The following is a 23,949-nucleotide window of genomic DNA, read 5'->3' on the forward strand; positions in this document are numbered from 1 at the left end:
ATATATATATATATAACGACTTAACCGTAACAAATAATTAATACATAACTATAGTGGTACACGTGATACGGAAGTTGTATAAAGGGAACTCGTAGAAAACACTCGATACCGAAAAAATAAATATAGCGTTATAACTGTTTGGGATATAACTTAAGGATGTAATTTTGTTTTGAAATTGAAATTTTATTGAATTAAATCGGAATCATGACTCAGACCAGAGCAGCAAAGCAAAAGGCTCAAGCTAATGGGAGTGCTGTGGCTCAGGGGAGAACTGAGGGGGGGGGGGCAGTTGCCCTCTGAATCACAGTCTTTTAAAATGCACTGTTTGCTTGATGTTTGCGGAGCAGTCGGGTACGGGACATGATACTGCCAAGGGGGATGTCTTTGTGTGTGTGTGCACGATGTAAGGAGTGCAAGGAAATCAGGCGAAAACTCAGCGTTGTTATGGGCCTTTATGAGAGCTTGAAGGACAGGGTGGATGCCCTCGAAGGAAATAAATTGAGGGGCCCATCAAGCTCTCAGCTGCCCACAACAACGCCAGAGCTTGCACTTGGTCATCATTCAACATAGAGGCAGCCCCCTAGGCAGAATGCGCTGGTCCCACAGGAACTAGTAGTTGTTGGTGACTCTATTGTCAGGGAAATGGGGAACATGCTTTGTAAAAAGGATAGGTGGAATAGGACCAGGGTATGTCTGCCAGGGGCAAAGGTTGATGACATTGTAGAGCGGATATCATCTTTTAAGGGCACAAAAGGTGATATAGTTGTACACGTTGGCACTAATGATATTAAGAGTAGGAGACTGGCGGAATTACTTAGCAAGTACAGGTCACTGTTGAAAAAAAGCCTTGAATTAGGGTTGAATTTGAAAGTGTCTGCAATACTGCCCAAACATGATAGGACAGGGTGGACAGGGAGTATATGATGAGAGCCTTGTCGATCAATTCGGCCCTGGAGGGATTGTGCAAGGCTCAAGGGGTAGAATTTTTTTCAGCCTGGTCTGTACTTGTTAACAGGAGAGACTGCTTCTACAGGGATGGGATACACTTAAATAGAAAGGGTGCAAGAATTTTTGCTGATGCTGTCGAGGCAGTGTTAGGTGGGTCGGAAAACTGTTAGTTGGGGTGGATACAAGGACTAATAGATTAACAGTAGCCACTGGCAGAGGTGGAAGTGATTCTTGCACTGCTTCTATTGAATGAAATGAGCAGAAGCCTGAAAAACAAGATGCAGGATATTTCAGAGACTGCTTGTAGTCATTGCGGTACAAGTAAACACATGGGTTGTGTTAGGGTAGCTAAGAATAGAAACAGGTGCATGCATACTTGCGTGTACACCAATGCTAGGAGTTTGGTAAATAAATTTGATGAATTTGAGGTATTGCTCAAATTCATCAAAATATCAAAGGCAGATATTGTTGGGATATCAGAGACGTGGTGTCACACAGATATAAGGAATGCGGAACTGGAATTTGGGGAATACAATGTGTATAGAAAGGATAGACAGGGGAGGAGGGGTTATGCTGTTAGTTAAGAAACACATAAAATCCAAGGAAGTGAAGCCAGTCGACATCGATGGACAGGGCAGTGTCGAGTCAGTTTGCTGTGACATAAGCATAGGGAAATCAAAATTGAGAGTAGGAGTGTGCTATAGGCCTAATGACTTGGATGAGTATAATAAGATATTGTACAGGGAAATGGAGTGGGCCAGTAAATCAGAGAGTCTTATAATGGGGGATTTTAATTTTACAGATATTGACTGGAATTTGTGGGTTGGTCACTCCCACACTAGCCAGGCTTTTGTGGATTTCTTGGATGATTGTTTTCTACATCAGCATGTTCGTGAGGCAACAAGAGGGAGCAATACTCTTGATCTGATTATCAGTAGTGATTCTTCATGCATTAAGAATCTGCAGATAAATGAACCACTAGGTGGCAGTGATCACAGTGTGTTGAAGTGGGATTTGCTCAAGGAGGTAACTACCATCAGAGGTAAAGGGAAGGGTTTTTGTTTTCGTAAAGGCGACTATGATGGTCTGAGACAGTATTTAAATTCTATACAGTGGGACCAACTGATGATGTTACCAACAGCAAACTCAAAATGGGAAGCATTCAAGGAACTAATCTTGGAAGCTACCAGGCTTTACATACCAACTAAGAAATATTGTTCAAGGTTTAGGCCTAAATGGTTGTCAGATGAACTAATGAGACATGTGGCAGAGAAGAAAAATGCATGGAATACATACAAATTAATGGGCGACATGGAAGCCTATGATAGATATAAGTTGGTCTGTAACCAAGTCACAAAGGAGATTAGGCAGGCAAAGGCAGACTACGAAAAATCTTTGGCAAAGGATGCAAAGAAAAACAGAAAAGAGTTCTTTACCTATTTAAACTCAAGAAGGAAAGGGATGAATCAGATTGGTCCACTGGATATTGATGGTTCAACAGTTGAGAATCCTGCTCAGGTGGCTAACAATCTAAACGAGTATTTTGCATCTACATTCATGCATGAGGAGTTATTCAGGAAGGAGAATGACGTAGGTAAAGTAGACATTGGCAGTGAGCTAGATGATTTTGTAATAACTGAGAGGAAAGTGGAGGAGAGATTGTTGAGGATAAACATAAAAAAGGAACCTGGGGTGGATGGGATCTATCCAGTTATATTAAAGGAGGCAGCAAAGGAAGTAAGCAAACCCTTAGCCATAATTATGAGAGCTTCCTTGTACTCAGGGGAGATACCCATAGACTGGAGATGTGCAAATGTAACCCCAATTCACAAAGGAGGATCAAAGGCTTACACAAGTATAGACCTGTTAGTTTAACTTCTGTTCCAGGAAAATTAATGGGGGCACTGGTTAAAGAAGCACTGCAGGATCATCTAGACAAGAATTCAGTTATAGCTCAGACGCAGCATGGTTTTGTTAAGGGCAGGTCTTGCCTGACCAATTTGATTGGATACTATGATGTAGTCACAAAAGAACTGGATGCAGGGAATAACTTTGATATTATATATTTGGATCTTAGAAAGGCTTTTGATACTGTTGCACATGGAAGACTGCTGCACAAATTGGAGCAGTGTGGCATTGGAGGCAAATTGCTGCTATGGATAAGGGGATGGTTGAGTGGCAGAAGACAGAGTGGTAATCAATGGACACTGCTCAACGTGGACTAATGTTATTAGTGGAGTTCCTCAGGGTTCGGTGTTGGGTCCGTTGTTGTTTTCGGTGTTTATGAATGATATTGATGATGGTATATCAAGTTTAATGTCCAAGTTTGCAGATGATACAAAGGTAGGCAGGGTTGTTAAGGACACTACTGACGCTATGCTGCTGCAACAGGATCTGGAAAGGTTGAACAGATGGGCTGAGAGGTGGCAAATGAAGTTTAACATTGACAAATGTAAAGTACTACATATGGGAAACAGTAACCCCAGAGCAACGTATCAACTCTGCGGTACTACACTGACAGTGGTGGAGAATGGAAAGGACCTGGGGGTAATTGTGCAGGCAGATATGAAGTTCTCTGAGCAGTGCAGACGAGCTGCAAGAGTAGCTCACGGTGTCTTGTCAATGATATACAGGAATTTTTCTAGCAGGGATAAGGAGGTGATTATTCCCTTGTATAAGGCAATGGTTAGGCCACATCTTGAGTACTGTATACAGGTCTGGAAGCCTCATTTCAAGAAGGATATAGAGCTGCTGGAACGGGTACAGAGAAGGGCAACAAGATTAGTGAATGGAACAAAGGGTTGCTCTTACGAAGAAAGGCGTACGTTTTGCAAATTACAGAGTCTGGAGACTAGGCACCGGCAAGGTGATCTGATAGAGGTGTATAAGGCTTTGAATGGTTTGAGCATGCTCAATGCCAATGGGATTCTTCCTCTTGCTCAGAATAATCACCTCAGAGGGCATAAATTCAAATTGAGGAAGGACGGATGTTGGTAGATGTGCGGAAATTTGCCTTTGGCCAGCGGGTGGTTGGTTGGTGGAACAGACTTCCATCATTTGTTGTTGAAGTTGATAGCCTAAACAAATTTAAGACTCAACTGGACAGGTATTTCGAACGAACGGAGGGGTGAAATGGGAGTGGTGTGTTTTTTTGTTTTTTTTTTTTGGCTGATGCTGAATAAGCTTGCTTTCTTGCATCATATGCCTCTACTAATGCTAATGCTAATAACTATTTACACTCTACACCAGAGGTTCCCTAACTTTCTTGGTTCACGGCATTCCTTAGTATCCCAGTAATTTTTTCATGACAGCCCCTAGGCCAAAAGAAATACTTAACACAGTGGTTTTCGACCTTTTAATATATACCTATATAATAATTTTTATTCTTTATATATAGGTACTAAATAAAGATCAATTATAGATCACCACAAATTAAAAATATGCGGTACAATGGATACCGTAGACCTTTTTATAATGAAATAAATGTATAAATTTCATAAAAATAACTTTAAGTAACTTAAGCCAAAATTACATAGCACCCCAAGAATGTTGTTGCAGCACCCTGGTTGAAAACCACTGTTCTACACTATAATGATGAAGAGTATTCTGACACTCCTTCATGGATAAGTGTTAGAAGGTTGAATGGCAGAGAAGAGCCAGTTTGATATGATATTATATTAAGTAAGGAGACAGTGTGTATTGCAGAGAATAAATATAGGAAAACTACAGCTAAATAATAATTACACTGGCCAACATTATTTTTACACTCAATAATATGTTAGCTGTTTGCAGTCAATTTTAATGCATGCATAGATTTAAAAAATAATGCTTAAAATTTCACATCACATCACAATTTCTACATATACAGGTTTTCTATATACAGCAGGCCCCCGTTATAATGCGGTTCGCTTTACGCTGATTCGCTATAACGCTGTTCTTATATTATAATAACTATCTGACTATAATGCTGTCACAGATCACTATACCGCTCTTTTACAGATTGCATTTTTGGCATATTTAACGAAATCGTTTCATTTGATGGAGTCAATAGCTTGAAAATGAATATAAAAAATACGGTTAAAACGTTTCCCACACAAACTTGAGAAATATTCCCACGCTCAGTGAAATTCTATCGAGCGCTAATTTAATTGCAGTACAGTGACTTGTTACGTAGTTTCGAGATCAACATTTTAAAAAATGATCAAGTATATTGCTTGTAATATTTGCGTTATATGCATTTATCCGAGGTCTAGTCATCACTCAGTACAGTATTAGACATTGTGCATAATGGACAGTTTACTTGAACATTGTATCATAATTAATGCAACCAACGCAGTTACATTTTCAAAGAGTTAATAATGGCCAATAAGAATAAAAAAGCAACGTCTGGGCGCAGTACGAAGACTATAAACGTAAGAAAAATACTACTGAATTTGAAAATTAAATTAGACGTTTTGAAGCGAATCGATTCCAGTCAAAGACAAGCGGATGTGTGCCATAATTTAGGATTTGCAAGTTTAACTGTAAGAACAATTGGGAAAAAAAATAAAGAATTAATTTTAGCAGTGGGAAAGATAGCTGTTCCACTGCAAGCAACAAGGGCTAGGCCGGCTATTATGATTGAAATGGAAAGACTTTAACTAATTTTATTGAAGATAATATCCAATGCAGAATTCAGTTAAGTTAAATATTATAAATAATAAAAGAGAGAGAGAGAGAGATTAGCCTATATGATGATCTGAAGAAAACTCACCTAAAAAAAAAAAAAAAAAAAAAAGTGGAACCATTTAAAACTAGTAAGGGCTGGTTGAATAGATTTAAAATCCAGGGAGAAGCCACAACTGCAGATCAAGGAGCCAAAAGTTTCAAAAAAGAACTTGTTAAAATTATTGAAGAGGGGTATTATGTGTTATACTTCTCAACAAGTTTTTAACATAGATGAAGCAGGACTTTTGGGAAACGATTGCCTACAAGAAGTTTCATATTGAAAGAAGATAAAACATGCCAGGTTTCAAAGCGGCGAAGGATCGATTGACTTTATTGTTGGTGGTAACGCTGCGAGAGATTTAAAATTAATACCCCTTTTAGTTTATTTGGAAGAGGGCCCAAGTTCAACCCAAAATCGACACATTTTTCATAATTAAATTAAATCAATTTAGATCAATTAAATTCATGATTTTAATTGGAATTTTAAGTTTAATTTTGATACATAAGTAGTTACCATATAATTATATACATAGGTAATGTAGAATGTTTTATAAGTACAAATATTTGAATATTAAATATTTTGACCGACATTTGTGTATCTTTTCACTACCGCTTATTGTTGATTAGGAAATATCCTATGGCACCGACCGCAACTCACAAATACATATATTACCTTGGGAATTCGGCGCTCGCTTAGCGCGGATTCACTTAGTGCTCTGTTTTTCCGGAACGCATGATCAGCGTTAAGCGGGGGGGTCACCTGTACTACAAGATGTTTATCTTGCAACAGTTTATGGAAGTAGATATGATACTGATCTGTTGTATTACCTGTAAATAATAATGTTTACATGTGGCTGTAGATGGTAGTGATGTTGGCAAATGTTTTCATATTCTTATCTGTCTGCTTCCCACCTCTCTCTTTTCCAGTGATGGAAAGACAGTTGTGGTGAGAGTGTGTGTTCAGTTTATTAGCATTAGCATTGGCATATGATGCAAGAAAGCAAGCTTATGCAGCATCAGCCAAAAAAAAAAAAAAAAAAAAACCCGCTCCCATTTCACCCCTCCGTTTGTTCCACATACCTGTCCAGCTCAGCCTTAAATTTATTTAGGCTGTCAACTTCCACAACAAAAGATGGAATTCTGTTCCACCAATCAACTACCCGCTGGCTAAAGGCAAACTTCCACACATCTATCCTACAACTGTCTTTCCTCAATTTGAATTTATGCCCTCTCAGGTGATTATTCTGAGCAAGAGAAAGAATCCCATCAGCATCGAGCATGCTGAAACCATTCAAGGCTTTATACACCTCAGTCAGATCACCTCGCAGGTGAGCGCCTCTGTAGCCAGGTGGGAAGGAGCAGCAGTGCATAGCACACGCTTCTTGATTAAACCGGGGTTCGAGCCCATCACCACCAAATACGGAGGATGCGGAAAGGTCAGGGAATGACCACCACATAACCCGGAGCAACATGGCCTTAGTTGCTAATGCTCCTTAAAAAAAAACCAAACAACAACAACAACCTCGCAGGTGCCTACTCTCTAGATGCTGCAATTTACAGAACTTAAGCCTTTCTTGGTAAGAGCACCCCTTTCTTGTTCCCCTCACCAGTCTTGTTGTACTCATTCCAACTCTGCATCCTTCTTATTTGCATATCTATTGTATATTGTTTGTTTCTTCTGTATTTTGCTTAGCATTGTATTGTTAATGTTTAAGTAGAAGCAAAGGATGTGTCTGAATCACATTGACTATTTCTGCTATATGTATGTGAATAGTTTACAACGAAATTTCAGAGGAAGTAAATCTACAGTATTGCAAAATGTGCATATTCTTTGTACTTTGGTTTGCAAGATTGATGATCAGGACAAAACTTGGACTGCACATATTGCTATATTACATACCACTCATCTGAGGATGTGACTATTCATAAAAATTTAAATTTGCCTTGTGCTGTTGTTCTGGTGTAATGAGAACTGCACAACCACATTGGCAATTGATATTTCTGAATGACAAAAATATGAGAGATGTCCAGAAAAATCAAGCACATCAGATATTTTACCATAATCATCTGCAATAAGGCCTGTTCCATATAATGAAGACATAATGAATACCAAACCCCCAAAGTCATTGGATAAAGGGCAAAGGAAGCAATGATGAATATAGTGAGGATTATTTTATAATATACTTAAGTTAGTTATAATCCAGTTTAATACAAATATATACTAACAAAATCAGTAGCTTTGTCAACTGACAAATTAAATACAAAATACAACGAGCTGAGTGAGGCACATTAATCATGCGTCATTGTTGTTGCACGGACGTGCGCTGCTTTCTACACCACTGATCATCCAGCAATAAAACGGTTGTCTCTAGGATGAGATGTAGACGTATGCCTTTCTGGCGATTTAATGCCTTTGGATTGTTTACTATGTTGAGTGACTCTAGCCATAGGCGGTGGCGAAAGTGTCGTGAGTGGTCTACTATTTCAAAGTTGCGTTTGGGGTCAAGATCATGGTTGGTGGCCCAAAAATGTTCCGCGGACTGGTCAGTTTCGGCAAGCCGGATTGCTCTGTCGTGTTCTGTGAGGCGATCCTGGAGACGCCTTGATGTTTCTCCTATGTAGCAACTGTTACAGTCTCTGCAGGTGATGCGATATACCACATTGCTGCGTAAGACGGGTGTGACAGGGGTCTTCACGCTGGAGACAAGTGAACGTAGGTTCCTGCAGGGTAATTGCACACATTTGATGTTGTAACTTCTAAGGACCTTCGAGATCCATCCTGACACGCCTGGATAATAGGGAATGTAGGCAGACGATATACCGACTTGGTTCGGTGGTCTTGGGTTGGATGTGAGTTCTGCCTGTAATAGGCATCTGCTTAGTACATGGGATGGATAACCACATTTGGTTAGGTCCGCTTTCACACGGGAGATCTCGTTACACCTAATTGTGTCGGTGCTGGAATGGCTCCAAGCCCTGGAGAATAGGGTACGGGCAGTGCTATTGAGATGGCTTGGTGCATGGCCAGATCTGTAGTTAGTGAATTGACCGCACCACATAGGCTTGCGGTATACTGAGGTCTCTAGATGTGGGCCTATGCGATGCACTAGGACGTCCAGGAACAGGAGTGTACCGTTCACCTCTGATTCTATGGTAAACTTGATGAAATTAGATAGGGAGTTGAGGTATTCCAGCAGTGCAGTTTCAGAACCACGTGGTATTACAGTAAAAATATCGTCAACGTATCTACACCATGTTGTAATAGGTGTAGGTGGGTTCTGGTGTATCTGCTCCTCCAGATCTTCCATGGCTATGTTGGCTACTACGGAACTGACAGGGGCACCCATAGCAATGCCATGTACCTGCTGGTAGAGTGAATCCTCAAAAGTGAAGATGCTGCTTAATAAGCATAGGTTGAGGGCGGTACAGATGTCATCAGTGGATAGTGATGTTCTGGATTGGAGGCTTAAGTCGTTCTCGAGGAGCCTTCTGGCACAGTGCACGGCCTGTTGGACGGGAATTGAAGTGAATAAAGAAACCACATCAAATGATGCCATGACAGTGTTGTCAGGGATTGAAAGGTCCTTAATGAGGTGGATGAATTCTCTGCTATTTTTAACAGTGTGCGAGGTATTACCTATAAGAGGTGAGAGGAGGCGCGCGATATGTTTGGACAGTTCATACGTTGGGGCACTGCAGTACGACACTATTGGTCTGAGGGGAATACCCGGTTTGTGGATCTTTGGTAATCCATAGAATTGCGGTAGTTGGCAGCCAGTAGCACGTAGAAGACGCTGAGTTGTGGTCGAGATCTTCTTATCTTTAAATCATGTGTGAACGAGTTTATTGACATGTGTCTCTAGACATTTCAAGACCTTAATGGGTGGATCAGATAGAGGTGCATATACATTTGGGTCTAGTAGTAGGGTCAGGGCTTTCTCTCGGTAGGTTGATCGGTTCAACACAACAGTCCGGCGCCCTTTATCCGCAGGAAGTACGACGATGGAGTTGTCTTTTCTTATAGATAATAGGGCGGCATGTTGACGATGGTTAAGGTTTGAGTAAGTTTTTCGAGTGCTGCGGATGATTGCGGCAGTCCTGAAACGGATCTCGTTGGCAGTTTCTTCGGGAAGGTTGGTAATACTGGCTTCTATACCCATAGCTAGCTGTGTGAATGGAGGTTTGGATGGTATGACGGCGAATTTCATGCCGTTGGATAAAATATTCAGCTGTTCGATGGATAGTTGTTTGCTGCTTAGATTCAAGACGAAGGAAGTTGTATCACTTGAACGTGTGCTCGCCTTTAAGGAGTATGTTTAAGTTTATGAATTTGTGCTGTTGGTGTAAACGGTAGGTATCAGAGATCCGATTAGCCCGATGACAGGTGGTATGTATAAGGTTCGTAAATACGATAGGCGAGACCTTACCTTGTAGATGTTGTAACAGTCTGGACTTGTTTTAGTCAGCGCTCTTGATTTCACGGTGGAGATGAGTTATCCACAATTTTAATATGCGTAGACTGAAGTTAAAACAGGCACGATCCATGGAAGAGTTGTGGAATGGGGCTTTGTAGCGGAACCCTTTAGGTATGATTCGATTGCTTTTGCATCTGTGTGCAAAGCGCAGATGTTGCCTGTTGCGGGCTATTGAAAGGAAGGACTTTTGTAACTGCACACAATCGTTGCAAGTATTATGGCCATAAAGGGATTGAATAGTAACGAATGGGCCTGGAGTACTGGGGTCCATAGTTTATAATATACGTAAGTTAGTTATAATCCAGTTTAATACAAATATATACTAACAAAATCAGTAAGCTACTGATTTTGTTAGTATATAAATATATACTAACATATACTAACAAAATCAGTAAGCTACTGATTTTGTTAGTATATATTTGTATTAAACTGGATTATAACTAACTTACGTATATTATAAACTATGGACCCCAGTACTCCAGGCCCATTCGTTACTGAGGATTATTTTGTTACCAGGCGGCCGAACCATTCACTTCAATGGATATGGCTGCACTTAATTAAGCAAGAAGAGTTGAATGACTTCGTTTTGTGATTTAAATTTATCAAGAGCAAGCAGGAGCTCTTTGGTTCTAGTAAAACAGTGGAAGCTACTTGAAGCAGTAGCTAAAATGACAGTATATCGAAAACATCATAAAGTGCTTTCAAAATATTTCATTATGGAAGATAGTATGTGTTTCTGTAAAGATATTAGTTGAATGAACTGAGCATTGAACATAATCCTGTTGAATGGTGTTAATTATTGATGCCTCAAAATGAAGTTTAAAAGCAGTTTTGTTGCACAATAGAAATGCATTCCCATCAGTTGCTTTACTTCGTACTGTTGGCGTGAAAGAAACATATGAAATTATGTCCAAAATTCTGAGTGCAATCAAGTATGGTTTTTTTTTTTTTTTTTTTTTTCTGGTGGCCAGTGTTTTATTACTTTTAGAAGATTTTTAAGAAAAATTAATTAATAAACAATCTTAGAATGTCTGTAGTAATCTTAAGATATGTGGATTACTCTATGGTCTACAAAGAGGTTGCATTCTATGTTTGTGGGATATTCATGCAACAGAAAAGCATATTGTGAAGTGGTGGGAAAAGAGAGAAATTTTTACCAGGGAGAAATAATACAAAATATGTTTCACTTGTTGAACCAAAATGTTATTCCATCTATGCTACCTAAGGGAAGTTTCCAAATTTAACAGACGTAAAACTGAAAAAAAAAATTTGTTGAAACAAAGCTGCAAAACTTGTAGTTTGGCAGTCACTTAAAGCAGTTGGGAGATTACTTTTGGTTTCTTACAGGGGGAAAACAAAATGGTCTGTATAAAAAAACTGAGTAGCAAACATTTCCAAGGAAATGGAATGTACATTGCACAATATATGTTTGATTTTAAAATGAGTAACATTAATTTTTAAGATAGCTTATGTTATTATTTGATATTTCAACCCCCTCGACGTGGGCACCTGTACGTGGTGAGGGGACCTCCCAGTGACGCTACTGGACTTCCAGACTAGCATCACTGGGATCCAACGCCCACAGCCCAGGTTCCAGGCTTACATCAATGGAATCCGGCGTGTTTGCCGTGCGCTGCGACCCGTGGAAATTCGGAAAGGGGGATCCTGGTGGTTGAGGGGCCCAGCTTCAATACACCACTTTGGCCCCTGCTTCGACAAGACGGGTGGTCCTGGAAGGCCCGGCTAGGATCAATCGGCTAGTAGGCTCGCCTGCGAGGGTCAACCGTGACAATGCCACGCCCCTACCCTCATGGTCCGAGGGACAGGATTCAGGCTGGCGGCGGTGTGGGTATAGTGTCTGGGTAGCCCTGGCGTCCCACTCCCGAGCGCATTTATTGCATGCCGGGTAGTGGGCGTCCCTTTGGGCTCCGTGGTGGGTGGGGAGCCCGGGCACTGAACCATATAAAAAACTCTATGAATCCTGATAAACTACCTTCTTCAGGGGCCCCAACCCGGTCCCTATCTGAAACCATTGACAAAGATCCAGATAGCATTATTGCTAATAAGAGGCAGCGAACCGAACTACCATCAGGGCCAGTCCCAAGGTTCCTAATCATGCACTCAACCGGTGAAAAACCGATTGGTAAAATGTCGCCCTTCTTCATACAGAAAGGGTTAGACGGGTTAGCAGGTTCTCCCAAATCAGTTAAGAGGCTCCGTTCTGGAGACCTCTTAATTGAAACTAAAAATGACAGGCAATCCGAACATCTACTCCGAACAACATCAATCGGAGGTATTCCTATAACAGTGACACCACACAGAACACTCAATTCATCTAGAGGTGTCATTTCGGAGTGGGACCTTCTCGACGTATACGAGGAGGAAATCTGCTCCGAATTAAAACCACAGGGAGTCATTGCCGTCAAGAGAATCACTGCGCGAAGGGATGGTAAAATTGTTAAAACCAGGAGCGTTATCCTGACTTTTAACACTCCTAAACCTCCTGATGAGATTAAAGCTGGATACATCAACTGTTCAGTGCGTCCATACGTTCCGAACCCTTTACGGTGCTTTAAGTGCCAGAAGTATGGACATTCTCAAATGGCCTGCCGTGGAGTCCTTGCATGCGCTCGATGCGGTGCAAAGGACCACGAAACAACAGCATGTTCAGCCGCAAAACCCACCTGTATTAACTGTGAGGGCGAACATCCGGCCTACTCACGAGCATGCCAGAGGTGGAAGGAAGAAAAAGAGATTCAACGGCTGAAGGCAGAGCTTAACATATCATACCAGGAGGCAAGGAAATCGGTCAAACCCCTGAATATCAACAAACCTACCTACGCCCAGAAGGTAGCAGGGAGATGTTCCGTCGGAACTCAGACGGACATGACCATTCCTCCAAAGGAGTCTTTCACTCCCATCGCGCGGTATCTATTAAGTTATCAAAAACCTGCACAAAAGGACCAATCAGCTGCCACTCCTATATCGGTACCTCCTAATGCTCCACAAATTACAAAAGTAGTTATGAAAGAAAAGAATAAGAAAGGGGACGTCCCACCTAGTACCCAAGAAAAGATGGATGTCGAGCAGAAGGAGGTACCCGAAGAGTCAGTCTTGGAACTCTTTGCGGAGGAGGAAATGGACACGGGACAGCGTCCATTCTTCCCCAAAAAGGATAAATCCAAGACTGATAAAAGTAAGCCCTCAGCACCTCGGAAGCCGCCTGATGGACCCACCAAGCCAAAATAATGGCTAAATTCCTACAATGGAATTGTCGTGGATTCCGGCGAAATATAGATGACATCAAGGCCCTCCTGCAAAAGCACGAGCCAGTTTGCTTCTGCTTGCAGGAGACATACCTAAAGGCAAATGATGATCCCACCATGCGCAACATCACAGTTTTTCGGAAGGATAGAATTGCGGACGGCTCTGTACATGGGGGAGTGGCTATCCTTGTGGGTAACCATACCCCAGTGCAGCCCTTGCTAATTACAACCAGCATAGAGGCTGTTGCAATTCGCCTTTCAGTGGGATTCTTATTAACTGTATGCTCTATTTATTTGCCACCTGGGATTGACATCTCCCAGGCAGACCTTGATGATCTTCTAACGCAGTTGCTTCCCCCTTTCTTACTTCTCGGGGATATGAATGGACATAACACCCTGTGGGGTAGTGCTAACATCAACGGAAGGGGACGAGTCATAGAGCGCATGCTCAATGACAATGACCTTTCCCTTCTAAATACTGGAACAAACACCTTTTTCCACATGCCTACCCGTACCTTTTCTGCCATTGATCTCTCTATCTGCTCCCCTTCTCTGCTCCCTTCACTCACTTGGGAAGTGGAGGAGAACCCATACGGAAGTGATCACTTCCCTGTGATAACCTTGTTACACAGTGGGAGACCATGTCTTCCCTTCGGGTTACCACGGTGGAAGTTTGATCAGGCTGACTGGACTGCCTTCCAACATCAGGCAAATTGTGATCTTAGTACAGTCAGTCAAGAGCCTATCAATGATGCAGTTAAGTACATCACAGAAAATATTGTCCAAGCAGCTGCGAATACTGTTCCAAAAACATCTGCCCGGTTTCCACCATTTCCCAAACCCTGGTGGAATTCACAATGCACAGCAGCAAAAAAGGCTCAAAACAAAGCGTGGGGGATATTCCGCCGATATCCTACCACGACCAACCTTATAGCCTTTAAACGTGCACGAGCCAAAGCACGCTACATCCGTCGTCAGAGTCAAAAGGAATCGTGGATCCGTTTTACATCATCTATTAACCAGTCTACCAACTCTAAGGTAGTCTGGGATAAAATCCGGAAAATGAAGGGAAAATACACAGCGCACCCCTCATCGGTCCTTGAATATAATGGATGTACTATTGCAGACTTTACTGCAATAGCGAATGCTCTTGGGGAAACTTTTTCTAAAATCTCCGCAACATCATCTTACTCCCCAGAGTTTCTGGTCCTAAAGCGCAACGCTGAACAGCAGGCCCTTAAATTCACATCGAAGGGATCCCACCCATACAATGGGCCATTTAATATCCATGAGCTGAAAACAGCACTCGCCCGTACCAAGGCTACCGCTGTTGGACCAGATAACATCCATTATGAAATGATCAAACATCTTTCACCAGAATCCATGGACCGTCTGCTCCTCCTGTACAACAGAATCTTCCTCGAGGAGCACTTTCCGGAAACCTGGCGCAAGGCAACTATTCTTGCTTTTGCTAAGCCAGGAAAGGATCCTAAATATCCAAAAAACTATCGTCCTATTGCTCTGACCAGCTGTCTGTGCAAAATATTGGAGAGAATGGTCAATGCTCGGCTCCTATGGTATTTAGAGTCGAATGACCTTCTCTCCCGCTTTCAGTGCGGCTTCCGAAGAAATAGGTCCACATTGGACCACTTAGTTAGACTGGAAACATCTATCCGAGATGCTTTCCTAAAAAGAGAACATTTGGTGTCGGTGTTCTTTGACATGGAAAAAGCGTACGACACAACTTGGAGATTTGGTATTTTAAGAGACCTATACAATCTCGGTCTGAGAGGCCACCTTCCCATTTTTATTAAAAATTTTTTATCCTGCCGTTATTTCCAAGTTCGTGTAGGATCCTCCCTTTCGCGGCCTTTTTGCCAAGAGGAGGGGGTACCACAAGGATCTGTCTTAAGTGTTACGCTTTTTGCCATTAAAATAAATTCTATTTCAGAACAACTTCCTCCAACTGTAAACAGTGCACTCTATGTCGATGACTTCAGCATATTCTCTCAATCATGCAATATGAGGGTTATTGAGAGACAACTGCAACAAGCTATTGACCGTGTTAACATCTGGGCCACGGCCAGTGGTTTCAGGTTCTCACCGGAGAAGACCGTTTGCGTCCATTTTTGTCGCAAACGTAACCTCCACCCTGAGCCTGAATTACGACTTGGACAAAGCACCATCCCAGTCGTATCAGAGGCCAAATTCCTGGGACTCATTTTTGACAAAAAGTTGACATTTGTTCAACACATTCGTCAGCTACGTACGAAGTGTACGAGAGGGCTTAACATCCTCCGCTCTCTCTCTTCTACCTCTTGGGGTGCAGACCGATGCACTCTACTACGTCTGTACCGTGCACTTGTACGCTCAAAATTAGATTATGGGTCTCAGGTGTATGCATCTGCCAGAAATAGCGCCGTTCGTTGGCTTGACCCCATCCATCACCAAGCCATTCGAATCGCTACTGGTGCATTCCGAACATCACCTGTCCAAAGTCTGTATGTCGAAGCAAATGAACCATCGTTGTCGCTTCGACGAATGCAGTTGTCTCTACAATATGCCTTCAAGCTGAAGTCCCTGCCGGACCATCCCACGTGGACATCCGTTTTCGAGCCACGATGGGAAAATCTTTATAACACACGGCGGACCACCAATCGCCCATTCGGCATTCGTGTTCAAGAGCTACTCAATGAGCTTAACATCTCGGTAGACAAGGTCGCTCGATCACCAAAGGAGCCCCTTCCACCCTGGCATGCACAAACACCAGCATGTGACTTCTCGCTCAAACTTGCGACGAAGTCTAATACTCCAGCCTCTGTCTACCTTCAGCTCTATTCACAACACCGTGCAGAACATTCTGACTTCTTGCCAGTTTACACAGACGGCTCGAAGTCAGAATCGTATGTGGGATCTGCTGCTGTCTTTCCAAATAATACCGTATCAGAGCAGATACCCCTTGACTGCAGTATTTACACTGCAGAGCTGCATGCCATAGAGTTAGCTCTAGATCACATAAGAAAACACCGTTACCAACGGAGTATTATATATGCCGACTCAATGAGTGCACTACAGGCTTTATCAGCGATGTCACACACTAATCATCCAACCCTGTCCCGAATCCAGCAGATAATATACAGCCTCTTTGTAAGTGGATTCGATATCCGATTCTGCTGGATTCCCAGTCACATCGGGATTAGAGGAAATGATTTGGCTGACACTGCAGCCAAATCGGCAGCCCTGACGGATAATCTTGACCTGTTAGTCCCCTATACAGACTACAGGCAAGTGATCCGTAGTAACCTACAATCTCAGTGGCAAGATTCGTGGCATCGACTGATTACTACAAACAAACTATGTCGAATTAAGCCTATGATCCATCCATGGCGGTCCAGCTTACGCAGGGATCGCAAAGAGGAAGTTGTTCTTGCTCGGCTCCGCATAGGACACTGTCATCTAACACACGCCTTTTTGCTGAGGGCTGATGACCCTCCTATGTGCGAGCAGTGCGACACCATTTTATCCATCAAACATATTTTATGTGACTGTACCAATTTTAGAAATGCTCGTTATACCGCTTTTAACCATCTGACTGAGCCGTATACACTCAGTCAGATTTTATCCGACAATGACCATGTGTCTGCTATTTTTAGTTTCCTAAAAACAGTAAACCTTTTTACTCGTATTTAAAAAAAAAAAAAAATCTTATTATTCTAAGGTTTACTATTGTTACTCGTTTACAGATATTTGTCTTTTACAGTTTATACTTGTTTTTATACTCTGACTTAGTGACCTAATTCATTAGGTCACTGAATGTTTTACTAATTTTGCTGACAAAGTTTTGGCGCATTATAGCCTAAGTTGCTGATGCGCCAATAAAACTCAACTAACTAACTAACGATATTTCAACTTGGTCATTCATTAAGTTGATAAAATTTCAGTATATCTTTCAGTGGAGGTGTGATAGAGACATATTTTTGGAATCAGTGGATCAATTTCCTTTAGAATTACACTTTTGCTCCAGAGATATGATTTTTTTTTTTTTTTTTTCCTGGTGGCCAGTGTTTTATTACTTTTAGAAGATTTTTAAGAAAAAATAATTAATAAAATGTAAGATACAGAAATTGCTTTCAGAGGTAATTTGGAAGAAAATTCAGTGAAAAGTAGAGTTAGTGGTCAGAATTTATAGTGGAAAGTTTAGAAATCAGGTTTGTCCAGTTCAAAATATGTAATATATAGATTAAAAAAATTAATAATAATGAAATAGATGAGTTCTTTAATATCTTAGATTGAGCAGAAAAAATATCTAATAATAGTGCATGGTTGGAAATTTAAATAGGAGGGTAGGAAATGGCAATTACATCCACAGATTGTTTTAGGAAAATTTCCAGAGAAAGATAGACTTAAGTAATGAAAAATGCCACTAGAATTTTCCTCAAGATTCAGATGCAGTATTTCAGAATAAAGACAATTAAGTTTATGTGGAGGGATCATGACAGAAGCAAAACAGGCATAAAGTGACTATATCATCATAGGAAAAGAACCTTAAACAACTAGAAGATAAAAGAATATATAAATGATTTAACATTGGAAGTGACCATAATTTTGTTGAGTAAATTAAATATGATAATTAATGCCAAAAACAAGAGATTTAAAAGGAATGTTAAAACAAAGAAAAATTGAAAAGCAGATTTGCGGATTGAAAAGCGACCATTAAAATTGAAACCTTTTTACTCAAAAGTTAAATAGATTAAAATGATTAACTTGAGATGAAGGAAGGCAAAAAAGGTTTCCTCATATACTGCAAGAGTATGCAAGGAAATAGTCAGAAAATTAAGAACACTGTATTAGACCCCAGAAATTAAAGGTGCAGTTAGAAAAAAAATATATTCTAAAACTTTTTAGCAAATAAGACTAATAGTCAAAGTTCTATATAATGACCCCATAAGAGAATGAGGAAAGCTTGAAATTTTAATGTAATGCTACTAATACAATAAAGTATACAGGAATACTTCGCATAGTGCGGTTTTGAACAGTGCGGGTTTCGCTATAGCGCGGTTTACAAATTGAAAAAAAAATTAACTGCATTACGTACCAATACATTTGATATGTATGTACGTATTATAATGCCAGCACGTAGGCCAATGCGTTATGGATTTAAGGTCACGCTGACTGTTGTCGCAATTCCCATTATATACGTACTCTGCTAGCATTCATACATTAGTAAACAGTCTAGATTCGGAGCTCTGAGGTCGTTCACTGTGGATAAGCTGTACAAATATTTTTCGCTGTGTATTTTTATTAAAGATTATTTTTTAAAAACATTACACCTTTATATGCAAATATGAGTGGAAAGAAGAAATGTAATGGCACTGAGTATTCTTCTAGATCCAAACATCAAACGAGATATGAGAGTAAGGCAGGTGTTGCAAAATGACATTTGATGTTATAGAGAGATGTATGCAGATAAAAAGAAAAGAACTGTGCAAACTAAGCTGATCAGTTTTTTGTTTCAAAATAAAAATACAGTACATACTTCACTTATTATTCTTTTGGTATGTACATACTGCAATAAAAATCTTTTTTACTGTACTTACTAGTATTTAGAATTTTTATCATTTTAATTTCTTTTTTTGCAAGAACTTCGTGTGCATCAACTTATAGTAAACAAACACCTATATATTTTTGCAACTTGACCCATATAATCAAATTGTCGGAACGCATTACATTAAAATATATACTAATCGATCAGCGCGGTTTCACATAGCGCGGAATTTTTTTGGCACGAATTAACGGCGCTATGCAAAGTATTCGTGTAATCTTATTTCTAATTTATACTACAGTATTAAACAAGAAAATTATGATTGTAAATTTGCATTCATCGTAGAGTGTAGTAATGTGTGATATTTAATTGTAAATTAAATTTATAATTTAATTTACAATTTTACAAAGAGAATTGTTTCATATTTTAAAATAAAACACGCTGTTTCACTGGTAGAGCATGTTTTAAAAGAGAATTATGAAGGTGCACGATAGCAGTTATTTTACTTTTGCAGTTAGGCTGCACTTGAAAAATTCGATGTAAAAGTTCTATTCCTTGATGAGCATCTTTCACTGAAACTTCTTGTTCAACCACAGTAGGTTCCTCATTTTCATCTACAAATTTCAGAAGATTCCATTATGTCTGCAGTGAGTTCCTCTTCATTCATGCATTTGTGTAATCTTTTGTGTTATCTCTGAAGCTTAAGTTTTCCTATAAGTTTAGGTGATGATGCACATGATGACTCAGATATTTCTTCCCTATTATTGGACGGCTCTTCGCAATTAATAGAAGCAGCAGCATGCAAAACTTCACACATTGCATCATTCAAGGTGGTAAATCCAGCTTGTTTGAAGCAGTTGGTGATCACTTTTTCATCAACTTCGTCCCATGCTGCAAAACATAAATACACTGCCTGCAGGATGTAAACTTTGCATTGAATTTTAAAAACATTGAACTTTCAAGACAGCACAATTTTATTTAATAGCATTCTTCGGTAGTATTTTTTTAAAATACTGGATTACACCTTGATTAAGTGACTGAAGAGCTGATGTCATATATGGTGGTAGGTACTCGACAAATGCCTCTGTAGCCGAGTGGTCAAGAGCAGGAGTGCAGTAGCGCACGCTCTTTGAGTAGACTGGGGTTTAAGCCCCTGACTGCTAAATACAGCTGAACTCCCAACCCGCTTTAGCCGTTTTTGCGCCAATAAAATCAAAATTAAACTGAAACTCCCAACCCACACTAGACCGGCGTGGCAGGTTATGGTCCATTTTGCTTAACATGAATCGTTGAGGAGGCTTCCATCCTGCATTGGATTGATAATGGCTGCCGTTTACTTTTTTTATCTTTTTTTTTTTTTTCTTTTGTACCTGACAGTGACTGCACGTAGGTACTTAACACATAATACTTGACAATGAGGGTTGCAGTTATCTACAAACAGCAAAATTTTTCTGTTCTTCTCACTCATCCTGTGATCTTATCCATTCATTGTAGATTTGTGATGTCATCCATGCCTTTTGGTTTGCTCGATATATAGTTGCTAATGTCTTCAAACATTTAAATCATTGATGCTTCTGGGCTTTCCCAATGATTAAAAGAGGAAGCTTCTCTGTGCCAGACATGTTTGCAACTAGGAGAACAGTAATTCGTTGTATGGCCTTTTTTTCTGCTACTACATTTTTCTCCTTTAAATGTAAGTGTTTTATCTGGTAGTAATTATTTAAAAAAACTCCAGTTTTTATCAGCATTGAAGATGTCATTATGGTCATATGTCAGAAAAACATTTTTAAGAAATTTTCCTTCCATTCCTATGTAGTGTCAATGTCCACGGCTGCACTTTCACCACACTTTTTTGAATTAAAGGCCACTTTTTTGAATGACAGTCTTAAATTTCTGGGACCATCCATCTGAACTTTTAAATTTCTGCGACCATCCATCTGAACTTTTAAATTTGTCAATATCCATTGAATGTGCAAACAATTCAGCCTTAGATTTTAAAAGATTATCTATGGGAATGTTTCTTTGCATGCATCATCATTAGCCATTCCAAAAGTACCTTTTCAAAATTTGATTACTTCATGAAATTGAATCCTACCCGGTGCAGCAGATTTCTCTAAACTTTCAGTTTTTTTGCAATCTTTCAGAATAGTGAACAGAGTACTCTTATGAATGCTTGAACTGTTTGATGATGTCAGTCTTAAAACGCAGATCATTATTGACATAGCTTGCAAAATCCAAATTTTATCTATGATTGGCAAAGCTATCTGCTTTCTTGGATCCATACCAATAAGCATGCACTCTAACTAATGAAATAATTTTTGTAACTAGCGTTCATTTCATTACTGCACTACGAGAAAAGAGCATGGGAAATTTTAACAAATGATATCTTGTGGTCAGGCTGCAAACTCATCAATTACTTCAATATATTTTAAGCATTCTGTCATTTTTCAATGCAAATATTGTAATAAAAAAGTAAAAATTCAGATTAAGAGGTAAAAGTTTATGGTTGTTATAGAGAAATCCTTTTATTTTTAATATCGCTATAATGAATGTAAAATAGCATTAGGTTAATGTGAAATTGGCTGGGACCAACCACATAGGACATTATAAAGTGTTGGGATGTTAAAAAGAGGGTTTTTAACATCCCAACTTTTTGGATTTCCAGCCAAAGCTGGAAGTCCTTATTGGAATATAAAGAAAAATGCAAGAGGGCTATGTGTGAAAGAAGCTAAAGAAGAATCTTGGCAAGGTTCTGGACTTAAGAAAACCTATCTAGATTCTGATGTTTAGTTAAAAATATAAAAAGCAGGACAACAGGAAGAAAAATCATAAAGTAATCAAAAATGACAATGGTGAAGTCAAAACAGAAGAGAGTGAGAGGTATTTATTTTAGAAGTAGTACAATAAATTCTTTTTCCTGTATATCATTGAAAATTCCTGTATATCATTGACAAGACCATTGCCTCTATAATTTGGACTGACTACCCAGTATTTTCCATAAACAAGAATTTAATAATGCAGTTCTAAGCTTCTTATGGTTTCAGAATCATTTTGTAAACCATATAAAATTATTCAAAAGGAAAAATTAATTGCAAATAAAAACATTAGCATTAGCAAAGGCACATGATGCAAGAAAGCAAGCTTATATAGCATCAGTCAAAAAAAAAAAAGAAAAGAAAATGAAAAAAAAACTCTTATTTCACCCATCCACTCACTCCAAATTGTTTGTCAAATTCTGCCTTGAATCTATTTAAGCTATCAACTTCTACAATGACAGATGGAAGTTTGTTCCACCAATCAACCACCCGCTGGTTAAAGGCAAACTTCCGCACATCTATCCTACAACGTCTTTCCTCAATTTGAATTTATACCCTCTCAGGCAATTATTCTGAGCAAAGAGGAAGAATCCCATCAGCATTGAGCATGCTCAAACCATTCAAGGCTGATTGAGGTGTATAAAGCTCCAGATACTGTATAAATTACAGTGTCTGGAGACTAGGATTTGCAAAACTTAAGTCTTTCTTCGTAAGAGCAACCCTTTGTTCTGTTCACTAATCTTGTTGCCCTTCTCTGAACTCGTTCCAACAGCTCTACATCCTTCTTAAAATGAGGCCTCCAGACCTGTATACAGTACTCAAGGTGTGGCCTGACCATTGCCTTATACAAGGGGATAATCACCTCCTTATCCCTACTAGAAAAATTCCTGTATATCATTGACAAGACACCATGAGCTACTCTTGCAGACTGTCTGCACTGCAAACTTTATATTGTCAAATAATGCCCCTTCACATAGTTCCAATAATATTTTATGGACAATGCAATATCAAGTGCCTTTTCTTACCTCCCAGTACCACAGCTCTCAATGAAAAATCTCAAACTATTGGGAGTTTTTTTTTTTTTTTTTTGACAATTCTGAAAATACAGTGGCCAGTATTAAAAATTATAACATAAAATGTGCTGTTTAAAACTGGGATGCAAATTGGAATGAAGTAAAGCAGAATACAGTAGTAAAGTACATGGGAAAAACTCTTAAATGATGACAGTGTTCTTTTATCTTGAGAGAATCAAAGATGGCTTGTGTTGCCTAACAGTGAAAAAAATAATATATTTAATGTGGAATAAATTAGAATAAGTCATGTGAATAAACAATAGAATAAGTAAATCAGGAAATGTAGAATGCCAGTTGAGCATTTGGAGCAAAAGAGAAATTAGCCGAAATAAAAATTAGACAAAATTAGCTGTTCATAATTTTTAATCTGTAGTTCTGAGAGTTTGAAGCGATGGCAAGATCATATTATGAGGAAATCAGAAAACGTCTTGGAATAACAAATATCCAGTCAAAGGTAAGTGAACATACATAAGATGGAATAGGTAAGCAGAAAGGATGGGACATTGGACATTAGTTAAACTGAAGTTTGAAGTGAAAAATGAATGGTAATAGGCCCAGAAGCTGACTGATGGTGTAAAACAAATATTAGAAGGAGGGTTAGATCTAACAGGAAATAGGAAAGCACAAAGGAAGATGGTAAATGGGAGGCTGATAATCCAGAAGGAATAGGAAAATGGTGGAAGACTGACAGACCAGAACTTACTTAACACATGATAGATAAGTTTTGAACAAGAAAAAGAAAAACAGTCTCTATGCCCTCGTTTATTCCTTATGCTAAAGACATGAGTTTAGATTTAATATTAACTACATCCAAATGATTTTTGAATATCACACTATAGTGCCTTTCTTCTTCAGGTGGCCTGCAGAGGTAAGGTTTCCTCATGATTTTAGCTCTCTGGAGGAAATCTTGCCTTTATTTCAAAAGTTTACACAGGATGAACTCAGAATAATACCACACTAACTTAGCAAATTAATTTAGAAACATTACAACAATGAATACTGTGCCTAATTGCTGAAGAATGTGCAAAACCAGTTCTACACAGCAAGTTATCATTGCTAAAATGCACATCATTCCTTGAGAAGTGGCACTCAATGTTCATTATAACAAATAAAAACATATGC

General features: G+C 39.5%; 1 protein-coding gene across 1 annotated transcript in view; it reads left to right on the forward strand.

Annotated features, from left to right (window-relative positions):
* LOC150077353 (proton-coupled zinc antiporter SLC30A1-like) overlaps positions 1 to 23,949 on the forward strand; it is a 169,359-nt gene that overhangs the window by 92,792 nt on the left and 52,618 nt on the right. The gene's annotated exons all lie outside the window — the stretch shown is intronic.

This window comes from Mastigoproctus giganteus, chromosome 12, assembly GCF_048544385.1.
Source record: "Mastigoproctus giganteus isolate SK-2022 chromosome 12, ASM4854438v1, whole genome shotgun sequence".
Classification (NCBI taxonomy): Eukaryota; Metazoa; Arthropoda; class Arachnida; order Uropygi; family Thelyphonidae; genus Mastigoproctus; species Mastigoproctus giganteus.